This window comes from Paramormyrops kingsleyae, chromosome 9, assembly GCF_048594095.1.
Source record: "Paramormyrops kingsleyae isolate MSU_618 chromosome 9, PKINGS_0.4, whole genome shotgun sequence".
In the NCBI taxonomy this organism is placed as follows: Eukaryota; Metazoa; Chordata; class Actinopteri; order Osteoglossiformes; family Mormyridae; genus Paramormyrops; species Paramormyrops kingsleyae.
In genome coordinates, this window is record NC_132805.1 from 14,934,055 (window position 1) to 14,947,989 (window position 13,935).

Genomic DNA, 13,935 nt, shown 5'->3' on the forward strand with positions numbered 1-13,935 from the left:
CTGGGATCACCCAGGGTGCCTTTTGCATGTTCTCTCCCTCACAGTGGTTTGGTCCAATCCTATGCTGCATTCCATTTGAACTTGTAACTTTCCTAGTTAGAAATTCCTAGTCAGAAATTTCAACTGGATCGCTCCCTCAGGTCGGAATTCCAACTTGTGAATTGGAGGAATCGACACAACCCCGAGGTCTGAATTCAAGATGGCCGCAACCTAAGTCAATAGAAGTTAATGCTGTAGTTTTATACTTTTTATTAGCACGTCTTATTTGTGGCTCATTAAATCGGTCGCACACCCAGTAATGTCCAACTGCTCTCTGTGGACGTGTCGCTATGCAAAATACCGCGTAATGTATTGTTATCCACTGATATTGCTAACAATAGCTGACAAGTGACCAGGGTACAATTGGGGCCCATTTCATTAAGCAGGATTTCTTGCTTAAGCAGACAAGTTATCGGATACTTAAGGTACTCTGGGCTAAATGTAAGTGAATGAAGATGAATTTAGGCTGTTTAAACTGGGGGAAATTAAATCCGATGAGTTATCCAGGTAAACAAGAAATCTTGCAGTTTGAAACGGGTCCCCGGTTCTGCTAAATGGCTTTGCCACTTCCTGTACTGGAACACTGTTAACTCGTATGTGACATCATTCCCAGTTCCCAGTTCCGACCTCCGAGGTAAATGGAATGCAGCGCTACTACCACACACATACAGTCCTGGTCAGGATTATTGGCACCCCTCAACTGTAAGTACAGAATGTAGAATATCTTTAGAGATAAATGCAAATGAACCAGTTTTGTATAATCAGAATATTTGATAAAATGTCCAAAGTTATTCAACAACAACAAAAAGGTTTCATATAGTGAAATACAAATATAGATATAAAATGTACTCTGGACACAATTATTGGCACCTTTTTATGATTCTAAATTACAGTGGTACCTCAGTTCTCGAACTCATTAGAACTCGAATTTCTTAAAAGTTGAACCAACCAGTTCAGAAAAAAAAAAAAACCTAGAACTCGATCTGAATCTCAGAAGTCAAACCTAAGATAACTTGTACACGCTGGGAAATGAGTCACGCGGCACGTCTCTCAGCGGAAACAAAGGGTAACGCTTCAGTCTCAGCCTCGCATTCGCTGTGATAGCATCGTGCATGTTTACACTAGCTGAATACATATTTAGAAAGTAAAAATACATTTAGACAATGATGGACAGTAACAATAATTATTATTATATAATAAAATACATTTAAAAATAAAGATTTCTTATTAATTATTTTAGTATTAATAATAAACCATTAATAAATTTAATTATAATAATATTGCCGTGCCCAGCGAGGATGGAACGGAGACAAAGGCACAGATGTCAGGGTATCGGGGAATACGGGGTTTAATTACAGGTAAGGCAGGCAAAACGCAGACGGACAGTACAATGACCGGCACTGGCGTGCACAGATAGAGACGAGGTGGTGCTGAAGCACTTGCCCTTTTGCCCTCAGTCCAAAAAAGTGCCCTTTTGAAAGACGTGATTTTTTTTTTTTTTAAAGCTGCGCGATTTAAAAAGGTGTGAAAATAATGGCTTGATTTGTGCCCCTTCTTCAAAGACACCCGAACCCTGTCGCTTTTTCACTGTCACCGTGTCACGTGAACACGCTTGCAGTTCATTTGTTGTGAGGCGTGTAGCAGCGGCATGACATAGGACTACTTGGAGTAGGCATAGTAGGCTAACTATAGCGACTGGGAGCCACGGCGGACAACACGGCAGCTCTTTCCCTTCCCAACCAGTCAGGTAACCCATGAATCGAGTGAAATTATTCTGTTTGCCCTCTAAGACCAACCTGCAATTGTTTTGTTGTGAAGTAGCCTGTCAGAAACTGCACATGACAAACTTTGCCAGCTTGCCCCCTCCATCCATCCATATGGATAAACAAAAAAACGACACATTTAAAATGTAACCTAAACCATTTAGGCAACCCCACTCTCCATCAATTCCGACCTTTTTGCATAAACTATTGAAAATATCACGTTATGCTATAGGCTACATGCCGTTAGGCAGAGGGCTCTTTTGAGCCCATTTTTCGTTACAAATTTTAGGATGATCTCACGGAAATCTGTGAATAAATACAAAGTTTTCAAACTGAAGTCAGTGACGGGAAGACATCACACTTTTTAGAGATGGAACTGCAGAAAAACCTAAAACCTTGACATGATTATGAATAATAGAATTATGGACGTTTCTCCGTTTTTGTGGATTAGCCTTTCCATAACTAACGTCAACTACTGTCCTACTTTGGTAAGATTGAAATTAATGTCTTTGACTGTCTTTAGTAGGTGTCTCCTGTGAGAAAGTTAGAACACCGTCCAACTGTCTAAAGATGCAGTCTTTAGCCTAACTGGTTGTTACTGACTCAGCGATGCTCGCAGACATTTACGCACTGTGTTGTGACCTGATTGTGACAGAACAGTGACGTTGTTATTGGTAGTTTGAAGGGTACGGTGTTGGGGGTGCATGTTTTGAGAAGCACTGGTTAGACATGTTAATTTTTTTTGGTGTAACATATTGGCAACATTAACACATTAATTTGCTAAAGGAAAAATAGGCAGTTCCCAATTGCCTGTGAAAACGACCATTCTGCCCTGTTCTTGTAATGACCACAGTCAGTCTTATTCGTTCTCATACATTTTGGTCTATTTTTAGAGAATGTTTTGAAATAAAAGTCAAATTGCATTTAACCTGTGCGTTTTTTTTATTATAAAAAGAAAAGGTTTTCCACATATGCAAAAAGTGCCCTTTTTTCCCCCTGGAGCACTTGCCCCCCAAAATGTCTGTGCACGCCACTGATGACCGGACTGGGGAAACAAACTGAAACGCGGACTAAATACAGAGGACTAATGACAACAACCAGAAACAGCTGATCACACGGGGATTGCACACGGTGTTAACGAGGGGGCGTGGCACACAGAAGGAGCAGGCGATCGGGGCATGACACATTGTTTATTTTTTTTAACTTTACACATTGTTTAGATACATTTATTTTCTTACTTTAAAAATGACTGTTTTGATAAATTTGCTTAGATGTGTTTAGTACAGGTTTGCATGTTCTCCCCGTGTCGTCGTGGGGTTTCCTCTGGGTACTCCGGTTTCCCCCCACAGTCCAAAGACATGCTGAGGCTAATTGGCGTTGCTAAATTGCCCTTAGGTGTGCATGTGTGAGTGAATGGTGTGCGAGTGTGCCCTGCGATGGGCTGGCCCCCCATCCAGGGTTGTTCCCTGCCTCGTGCCCGTTGCTTCCGGGATAGGCTCCGGACCCCCCGCGACCCAGTAGGATAAGCGGGTTGGACAATGGATGGATGGATGGATGGATGGATGTTTAGTACAGGATATGCTTTTCTTGTTTTGTCGAGTTCATTTTGTGTTTAAATGCTAAAAAAACACATTTTGGTGTAATTTTTTGGGGCCGGGAACCAATTAATTGATTTTCCATTATTTCTTATGGGGAAAATTCGATCAGAACTCGAACTTTTTAGGATTCGATCCAGAGTTGTGAACAGATTAATTTCGAGTTCTGAGGTACCACTGTATTTCCTCAAACAAACTAGGAAATAAGTAAGACTCACCTGTGCTTAATCTTCATTGTGCATATGACCTGAATTAAGCCATAAATGATCATTTTACTGCATTTAAAGGGACTGATTGCTTCCAGTTTCTTCACAATGGCAACGACAAGAGAGCTGCCTGAGAACATCAGAACTGCTATTTTCAAAAAGCATAACATTCCGAAAAGGCAATCGCCAAAAAACTTGAAATCCCTGTTTCAACAGTTCGTAACGTTATCAAGAAGTTTTACAGTCATAAAACTGTTAAGATGCTTTTAGGAGGTGGTGCTAAGAAGAAACTCAATGAGAGAAGCCTCTGAAGGTTGGTGCGGATTGTGGAAAAAACACAACGCAAGACGTCTAGAATAGAATAGAGTAGAATAGCCACTTTTATTGTCATTCAGAAATACACCGGTTAGTGCACAACAGAATGAAATTTCATTGCATTTTATGCTCACCATACAGATATATTAACCGCAGTATAGCAGCAAAAAACCAGTGTACATCACTGTATCGGTTTAGTGCAAGACATATAGTGCATAAAGTTCTTGAAAAGTGACATGTGCATGGATGGAGAGAGGCGGAGTGTGAAGCTCTAAAGAGCTTCAGGCTGACCTGGAGCAACTGGAGTGGTGCTTTCTGACCGTACAATATGCCGCACACTAAATTAAGCAGAACTGTATGGGAGAAGGCCAAGGAGGGCATCGCTATTGAAAGAATGGCACAAAAAGGCAAGACTTAGGTTTGCAAAAACTTTCTTAGATAAACCACAATCTCCATCCATCCATCCATCAATTCTCTGCTGCTCTTCCAGGGTCGGGTCCTGGGGGCAGCAATCTAAGCAGAGATGCCGAGACCTCCCTCTCGCCAGCCACCTCCTCCAGGGAAATACTAAGGTGTTCCTAGGCCAGCCGAGAAATATAATCTCTCCATCGTGTCCTGGATCTGTTCCGGGGCCTCCTCTCGGTTAAACATGCCTGATACACCTCCCCAGGGAGCCGTCCAGGAGGCATCCTAGATAGCGGCTCTACTTTCAGCCCCTCCCAAATTTCCAAGTTCCTCATTCTCACTCCAAGGCTGTGCTCAGACACCCTACAGAGGAAACTCATCTCTGCTGCTTGTATCCGCAACCTCACCCTTTTGGTCACTGCCCAGCAGACTTTTTTCGACAGACCGATCATAGGTTACCAAAACTGGCTCTCGGCACATGGAAGCCACAATCTTTCTGGAATAATGTTCTATGGATAGATGAAACCAAAGTAGAGCTCTTTGGGAATCTAGTGCAGCAGTTTGTTTTATAGGCAAAGAATGAAGCCCATAAGGAAAAGAACACCCTACCTACAGCATAGTATGATGTGGGTTCAATCATGTTGTGGGGCTGCTTTGCTGCCTCTGATATTGAAGGCATTGAATGTACCAAAGGAATGATGAAATCAGAAGGTTACTATGGCATTTTGGAGTGAAATGTGTTATACAATGTCCAGAAATTAGGTTTGAGGCAAAAGTCTTGGGTCTTTCAGCAGGACAACAACAGAAAGAACACATCCAACAGATTCTCACTGAAACCCTATGCAGGGAGCTGAAATCTGCCATTCCAATAAGGACTCCTGCAAACCTAAAAGAGCTTGAATGCATAGCAATGGAAGAAAGGCAGAAACTACCAGTCGATGGATGCAAGAAGCTATGATGAATGCAAGATGGATGCAAGATGGCTGCAAGAAATGTTAAGAAGCTGTCGTTGCCAAAGGTTCAGCGACCAAATATTAGTGAAGCATACCAATAATTGTGTCTAGCTTACATTTTATATCTATATTTTTTATTTCACTGTATGACAGCTTTCTGTTGTTCAATAACTTTGAAAATCCAACCATCCATCCATTTTCTGAAACCGCTTAATCCCAACTGGAGTTGCAGGGGGGACCGGAGCCTATCCTGGGAACAATGGGCGCAGGCAGGAACCAACCTTGGGCAGTTGCCAACACGCCACAGGGTGCACACACTCACTCAACTACAGGGCCAATTTAGATTCACCAATCAACATATCCTGCATGCTTTTGGAACGTGGGAGGAAACCAGAGCCCCCGGCAAAAACCCACGTGAACAGTGTGCAAACACACAGAAAAGACCCAAGACTGAACCCAGGACCTTCTTGCTGCAAGGCAGCAGTGCTAACCACTGCGGCACCACACCGCCTAACTTTGAACATTTTATTAAATATTCTGATTATGCAAAATTGATTCATTTGCGTTTATATCTGAAGATATTCTACATTCTGTACTTACATTTGAGGGGTACCAATAATCCTGACCAGGACTGTAGCTTGGTAAGGTGGTCCATGGCTCAGTGGTGGCTGACCAGCAATAAGTAAATACTTTGTAAATGTTCATTTAACACTGCATATGTGTCAAACGTTTATTTCTACCACTCAGTAGAATAACACACATTTACATTTGTGACCAGACTGGATGCTGCTCCGTTACCTCGTGGGTGAATCTTTTGCTTTATTAGCTAATTAATGAGTGTTGCTTCCCTCATACTGTAAATAACGTACATGCTGTGTGTGCTTTGTCAGCCAGCCAAAATGGAAAGTTGCCATGATGAATTTCCGGCCGCAGCGTCTCGCTGACGTCTGCATCATGTTTTATGGTTTTCATACACTGCTGTCATGACACTGACAAGCACGTTTCCCCAGGGAAAATATGGTATTCTTTGCATATTCTGTTCAATACCAGCAACATTTCTATTTTTAATTATTGATCAAACAGGAAGTGTATGTGGTACATCCATCTATTTTCTATACCCATTTGTACTATGCAGGAAGCTATGGGCGCAAGGCAGGGAATAAGACACTCTCTCTGTCTCTCATACACACACACACACACACCTGCATACCTATCTAAATGGGAACCATCCATTCATTTCTATGGGAAAAACCCTAATCGCTGTCACGACACCCTTAACCCCTACCCAGCCCTAACCTTAAGCATAAGTAACCAACTGAAATACAAGACTTTTGGCATTTTTACTTATTTAATTGGATTCACCAATTTTTAATACAATTGAGGTTATCCAAATGGACACCTGAAAAAATGTCCACAAAGGTTAGGAAGTTTCACGTTTTACCACACTTTGGTACCCAAGTGTGATCTATGCAACCCCCACCCCACCCACACACACACACACAATTGCGCAACTCCAAGTCACCATAGCCTGTTTTTGGATTGTGAGGGGAACCCAGTGTACGTGGAGAGAACCTCATGATGATACAGGAGAACCTGCAAACTCCACACACATGGAGCCAGGGTAGACTTGAACCCTGTCCCAGAGGTCTGAGGCAACAGTTCTAACCACTGCACCACCATGACACCCTCACCTTCAGTGCAAGGGAAGCACCTCATTTTCTATTGAAGACAAACTCTGTCCAAAGTTTGACTACTGCTGACATTTTTTGTTGTTAGATTTTTTAGGATATTCCTCTTCCAGCTCAGTCCATCCACACATTTTGCAATTGTGCTGCTGATTGTGTGACTCAGAAGCAGAGTGCGAATTACCCCTCCATAATTGGGGGGTACTGCCTTCATAACACTTCTATGACCATTACGGTCCGCTACCGCGTCAATACGAATAGGATCAATGTTAAGAGTGCAAGATGCGCTAGGGGTGTTTACTAACATGTATGCAACACACGGTCATGGTCTGGACATGCGACAAAATGAGAATCAATACAGAAGATCTCATTATCTTTATCCCTATCCAAAAGAATTTGGTTTTGATAACTCCCAGGAATTATCCTAGAAGAAGTATACTAGTAAAAGTAATAAGCCTATACATTTACAAACAGCCTGGTCTGGTCCAGCAGTCTGGTGTTATTCCTGCCCTCTCAGTCCCCCCAGCTCCAACAGGCTTCAGAAATAAATATTTGCCTATTAGGCTAATATCTGTCTTGATGATACCGTAGATCAGTACAGCCTAATTTCTAACTCACCTCTTGGTCCTGCGCGCTGTCCTCATCCTGCCATCTTCCTGCTGCCTGCTCACTGTCCTCATCCTGCTACTGTATCTTCCTACTGCCTGCACACTGTCCTCATCCTGCCATCTCCCTGCTCACTGTCCTCATCCTGCCATCTCCCTGCTCACTGTCCTCATCCTGCCATCTCCCTGCTCACTGTCCTCATCCTGCCATCTCCCTGATCACTGTCCTCATCCTGCTACTGTATCTTCCTACTGCCTGCACACTGTCCTCATCCTGCCATCTCCCTGCTCACTGTCCTCATCCTGCCATCTTCCTGCTCACTGTCCTCATCCTGCCATCTCCCTGCTCACTGTCCTCATCCTGCCATCTCCCTGCTCACTGTCCTCATCCTGCCATCTCCCTGATCACTGTCCTCATCCTGCCATCTCCCTGCTTCCTGCTCCTGTGCCTCTCCTGCCTTCTGCTGACCACCACTTTCCTTCATACACATTAACAGTTTGAAAAACTGCACCTATACTTTTAGTGTAATGTTCTGTAGCTCTTAACACAAATATGTCCTACTTACTCTTCTGTTACACACCAAAAAAGTGTCTGATGCCTCCATCCTTCCTTTTCCTCATATTGTGTCTGTGAATAAAATTTAATCTATATTTAACAAAACAGTATCTGTGCTATCAGATGAAGCTTCTAAAAATGTCTATAAATATGAAATTGTGGAATGCAGAATCAATACCACTAAAATTCAAATAATAGGGCTTATTATTTGATGGCTAGTTTTTTTACGTTGCCCCTATAGGTTTCACTTATAGTAATGTTCTTTCAGAGCATAACGTTAGACCTTCTTATGCGTTAACATTAGCCTAATAACAAACCACACAGACTAAGTGGTGAATTAATTTCAGAAAGGCACAATTTATTCGTGATAAAATGAGAATGGAAACATAGGGAGTTCATCTCCTTGGAAAATGACTAGGGATGAGCGAGTACAGCATTATCTGTATCTGTATCCGTATCTGTTAACCATATGAATTATCTGTATCTGTATCTGTACTCGGAATGGGCGGGGCCTAACCCGGAAGTGGGCGGGGTTTGACCTGGAAGTGGGTCGGGTTGTCTTTAAATGGGTGGGGCTTTAACCGGTATGTTATTTTAAGCATGCAATTGATATGGGTTGATCAGAAATTGTTATATTTATTGCTGATTAGAAAACTATTTACATGACAGCATCAGCATTGAGCTTCAGATCAGTGGTTTTGATCACGATAACAAACGAACTATATACAGAACAAGTTTTGCAACAATGAATACAACACATGCGGTTGCAATTATGAAGTAAAATGTAATGAACAAGAGTTTTCATCTCAACATAACTTTCTTTTTTTAACTTTTAATTTTTTTATGATCAGTGTGATTTCTTTTTTTTGGTTCTTTTTTTATTTTTTTTATTTCCACACCAGGTATGTGTGAGTGTGTGTGAGTGAGTGAGTGAGTGAGTAAGAGAGAGACAAAGAGAGAGGGGGGGGGGAGTGTGTGTGTGTGTGTTTGTGTGTGTAGCTTAATTTGTAATATTAATTATACCATAACTACCTTTATTTTTTTTTATAAAATACAGCAAGAAAGTGTCAGACACTCAGTGCGTGAAGTAAAAAAAAACTGGCTAGAGCCAGCTGACGGTTTAAAAAAGAAAAAAAAAACTCCGACAGGCAGAGACGCGAGTCGCATTCTACAAACAAACCTGAAGCTGAAGAAACCCTAAACGTTAACGGAAAAAAACCCGCGATCCTGAGTGACTGAGGGAGCGACAGAGAGAGAGAGAGCGCTGTTCTCTTCTCTTCTCAGTGTTCTGTGTGTGAGTGAGCAGAGCGGGACACAGCAACACAATAAATCTGTATGTGTGTAGGGGAGGGGCGCTGTGACTAGTCTATCACAGAACGCAGACACAGTCAGCTACCCAATGAGAATTTTTATTCAATCCGAGCACAGATATTGACTTGTATTACTCGTATGATACTCGTACTCGTCAAAAGTGCTTTATCCGTACCGGATACTCGTTTCAGCCGAGTATCCGGCTCAACTCTAAAAATGACCATGATCGATTTTACCTCACCAAAAAAGCCTGGTTTAAATAGAGTACTTAGCTTATCTTGCTAGTTAACGTAACTAACGTTGACTGTACCGATGTTCTGTCGAGTTGAGCTACTTTGTCGAGGAAATCTATGGTTAGAGCTATCGATTAGCACTACGGTAGATTACCTCGGCAAAGTAGCTCAACTCGACAGAACACCGGCCTCAGAAGGACAATGGGAAGTAATTCAACTTATAAAGACGTCAGCTTGCATTAGTAGATGAAACACTTAAACGAATAAATGAAGGGTGTAAAATAACACATTTTCAACAGGCTAGACTTCTGCTGGCTACTCACATTTACCAACGCACGACAAACAGTACTAAGACAGACAAACACAATGAACAGGTCACTCAATGAGAATGAATGATGCAACCGACTGGCTGCTTCTAGCGCCGAGGTGGTTAAAATGGTACGGTCCACATTAGGGGTGACTGAAATCGTTTTACATAACATTTTCCTACAAGGTGAGTTTTTTTTTTTTTTTTTACAACAAGAGAAAAATGTTAAGACCCCCCCCCCAAACTGCTATTTTTTGTCTCTTTGGGGGGGTCTGGATCTTGATCGGGGGGTACAGTACCCCCCGTAATTCGAACCATGCTCAGAAGTTCTTCAGAACATAAATTGAGTAATTTTCCTAGAACTACTCAGTCCAATGTGGACCTCGATCCCCAGGCAGCATTACAGGGACACGTCTGTCACAAGGCAAAGTTTTGGAAGGAAGCTCACATAAGGTGACGACTCCATATGTAGGGTCAGAATTAAACCCACAATGATTAAGCTGTGAGGCCACAATGCTTACACACTTGACCACCTCATCACTCAAGGTGATATTTCCAAGGGTTGTCTGAAACCCTGAGAACCTTCTATGGCTCATTTGATGCCCTAGGACATTGCTTCCCAATCTGGTCCTCAGGGATCCCCAGATCGTCCACGTTTTTGCGCACCCCCCAAAGGACAATGCTGGTCATCTAGCATGTAATGGGGGTTACATAGGCATGACATTCCCAGATTCTTTTTGTATTAATGCCATTCAACTTTTCTGAAATGATAAAAAAGCAGTATTTCCTGGATTTTTACTGACCTTATCTTCCTTAACGTTCGGTTTACTCAATTTCTTTGTCTTTGCCTCTGGTTCTGCTTCTTTCATTCAATTGTGCGATTCAGTTTTATCTTGACACGTAATTCTCTGTCTGTCCACTAGATGGGGATCTATGAGCGCTTGATAATATTTTAGCGTTGTCCCTCTGTTTTCATTATAGGTGTTGTTTAAGTTTATTGTTGAAATAAATTAGTTTTAGGGTCCTTATATCCTGGGTGTTGTTAATGTAAAGCAATTCATTTATATTAGGGTGAGGGAAAATGTACCCAGTCCACACTTATCTATGAGTCTGCAACCTCTCTGTAACTTGGTTTTCACAGTAGGGTGAGAGATACAGGGGGGCATGCATTGTAGTATGTCCTGGGGGGACAGCAGGGTCAGGACCGCTCCCCTTCATGAGGACTGTTCTCCCCATATATCATTGTAAACCTAACTATGCAATTTTAAATAATATATACTGAAAGTGTCTGGGCAAAATATAATTGCAGAACAATACATTTGTAAGTTTCTCAAGATTATGCCCCTCTCTCCTTCACAATGGTTTGGTCCACTGCCCAATCCCACTACCACACACATTATCCCAGTACGAGGGTCCGTGGCTCAGTGGTAGCTGACCTGGTATAAATAACTACTTAGCAGGGGAATTTCTAGCTATTGAAAAGATCAGGGGCTAAGTCAAGTTTACCTGGGGCTTGATTTCTTTTGTTTTTGAAGGAAGATTGGCATGGGGTTAAAAATGTTGGGGCTCGGCTTAAAATACTCAGGCCCCGAATGGTCGGACCTAACGACTCCCATGCTACTTAGTAAATGTTCACTTAAAACAATGCATGTGTCAAATATGTTTCTTTACTTCCACCACCCAGTAGAATAACATACATTTACATTTGTGACCAGACTGCATCTTGTTCGCTCTGGTACCTTGTGGGTGAATCTTTAGCTAATTAATGGTTGTCGTTTCTCTCCTACTGTACATGCTGTGTGTGTTTTGTCAGCCAGCCTACATGGCAAAAAGGAAAACAGATATCCATTCATTTTTCAGTGCATCAAAATGCCAAGTAAGCAAAAAAAAATTGCTCAGTAATATAATAGGCAATTTGATCAAATCTGTATAAGGATAGAATGAATGTAATTACTTTATAATGTATTAAAACATTTGAACATGCTAGCCTCAAGTTATTTACCAAGTAATTATGCAGTTTAAAATAGTAAAAGGTTTTCCTCTATATACATGTAATATAAATACTGCAATACTTCTGGTGGTATTTTTGTGTCCCCCTCAGGAATTGCTCTTGAGAAATTTTTCAGTTTATTGTGCCCCCCCTCCCCAACAGTGAAATGGCCTTTTTGCCCATGGCGGCATGTGGGAATTATGTCAATGAAAATTTGAGTAGTATTCATGTACTCAAAATGAGAATTTCACTTTAACTCAAACCCATTTATGACACAAAACACATTTTCACTTTTTCTGAGGTATGTTCAGGTTGGGTTTACCTTCGCTTTCGGAAATACAGAAGCCAACGTTACACTTCCCTTTAAGCTATCTCTGAATGTTGCCGTGATGAATTTCCGGCCACAGCGCGTCACTGACGCCTGCATCATGTTTTATAGTATTAGTACAGTGCTGCCATGATGTCAACATGCACGTTTTCCCAGGGAAAACATGCTATTCTTTGCTTAATCTGTTCAATACCAGCAAGAGTTCTATTTTTAATTATTGATCAAACAGGAAGTATATGTGGTATATCCATCTATTTTCTATACCCATTTGTACTATGCAGGGTTGCAGAAACTATCCAGGAAGCTATGGGCGCAAGGCAGGGAATAACACACTCTTTCTCTCTCTCATACATACATACACGCAAACACACAAACACACAGGTGTGTAATCAAATCTTTTTTGGGACCGCAAATTCATTTCTATGGGAAAAATTTTAAAGCTAATTATCATAACCTTTTTTTTTTTTTCTTTTGTCGTGTCTGGCAGCTTTAGCAAGCAGAATCATGGTCTGAATGCACTGCTGTGCCAAACATGTTTGCTTTACCATGAGTGGCTCTATAAACTCCGTATAGGCCCCTCATGTTGATTGATTTCTTTTTCTTTTATTTGTTTTAATTTTTAGCACATGTAAAATATCGCATTGGCTGAGCTGGCCGAAGAGGAGGGACAAATTAGGAGGGGGAAGGGAAAAAAAAAACACAAACAAAAATAAAGAATAAAGAAAATAACACAGCTATACAAACATACAAAATTGTTGTGTGTGCTTGGAGGGGCACATGCAAGCGTATGTGCATGCATGTTCATCTGTGTAGGCAAGGTGTGCGGGCTTGTGTGCATGTGTTGTGTGCATGTGTTGTGTGCGTGTGTTTTCAACATGGAACATACTAAATAGCGAGGGTGGGAGGCCACAACCATACCCAACGAGAGCCAGAGGTCATCAGAGACAGGCCCAGGAGGCCCAGGACGGTCGCAGACCCCGAAGAGCACGGAAGAGCCAGGGCCCTACGTCCCAATGACAGCTGCGCCCCCACTCCAGCCGGGGGAGGAGAGAGGTCCCAGATGCGGCCCCCGCAGCCAAAAGGGCATGAGCCCCAGAGAACCAGAGGCAACAGGCAGCCGACCCTGCGAGGGGACGGCTGCTCCTGTACAAGCCAAGGGCAGGACCCCCCAGATGGCCGGGGGCCGACCAGCCCCACGGTGGAGAGCCCCGCCCATGCCGGAGAGGCCCGAGCCCTCCCCCAGGCCACCACCCCAAGGAAAAGGGCCAGCAACCATGCCTAGGAGACCAACCACACCCTGGACGGAGCAGCAAGCCCCGGACCCAGGCCCACACCAGCCACACAGACACCTCACAGACACACGTCTCAGCCATGTACATAGACCATACACACATTCCCGCAACATACACAGACACCCACACACAGTGACAAAAAGACATAAGCCCATCCACTCTGGACTATGTAACTATGACAATCTGTGCGGGCAACTGCTCCACATAAGGTAAAAAAAATGGGTATTCATCATATTGTGGGGACATTTGGTCCCCACAAAGTAAGGTATACCTGGACCACACACACACAATTTAGCAACTCCAAGTCACCATAGCCTATTTTTGGACTGTGAGGGGAACCCATGATGATACA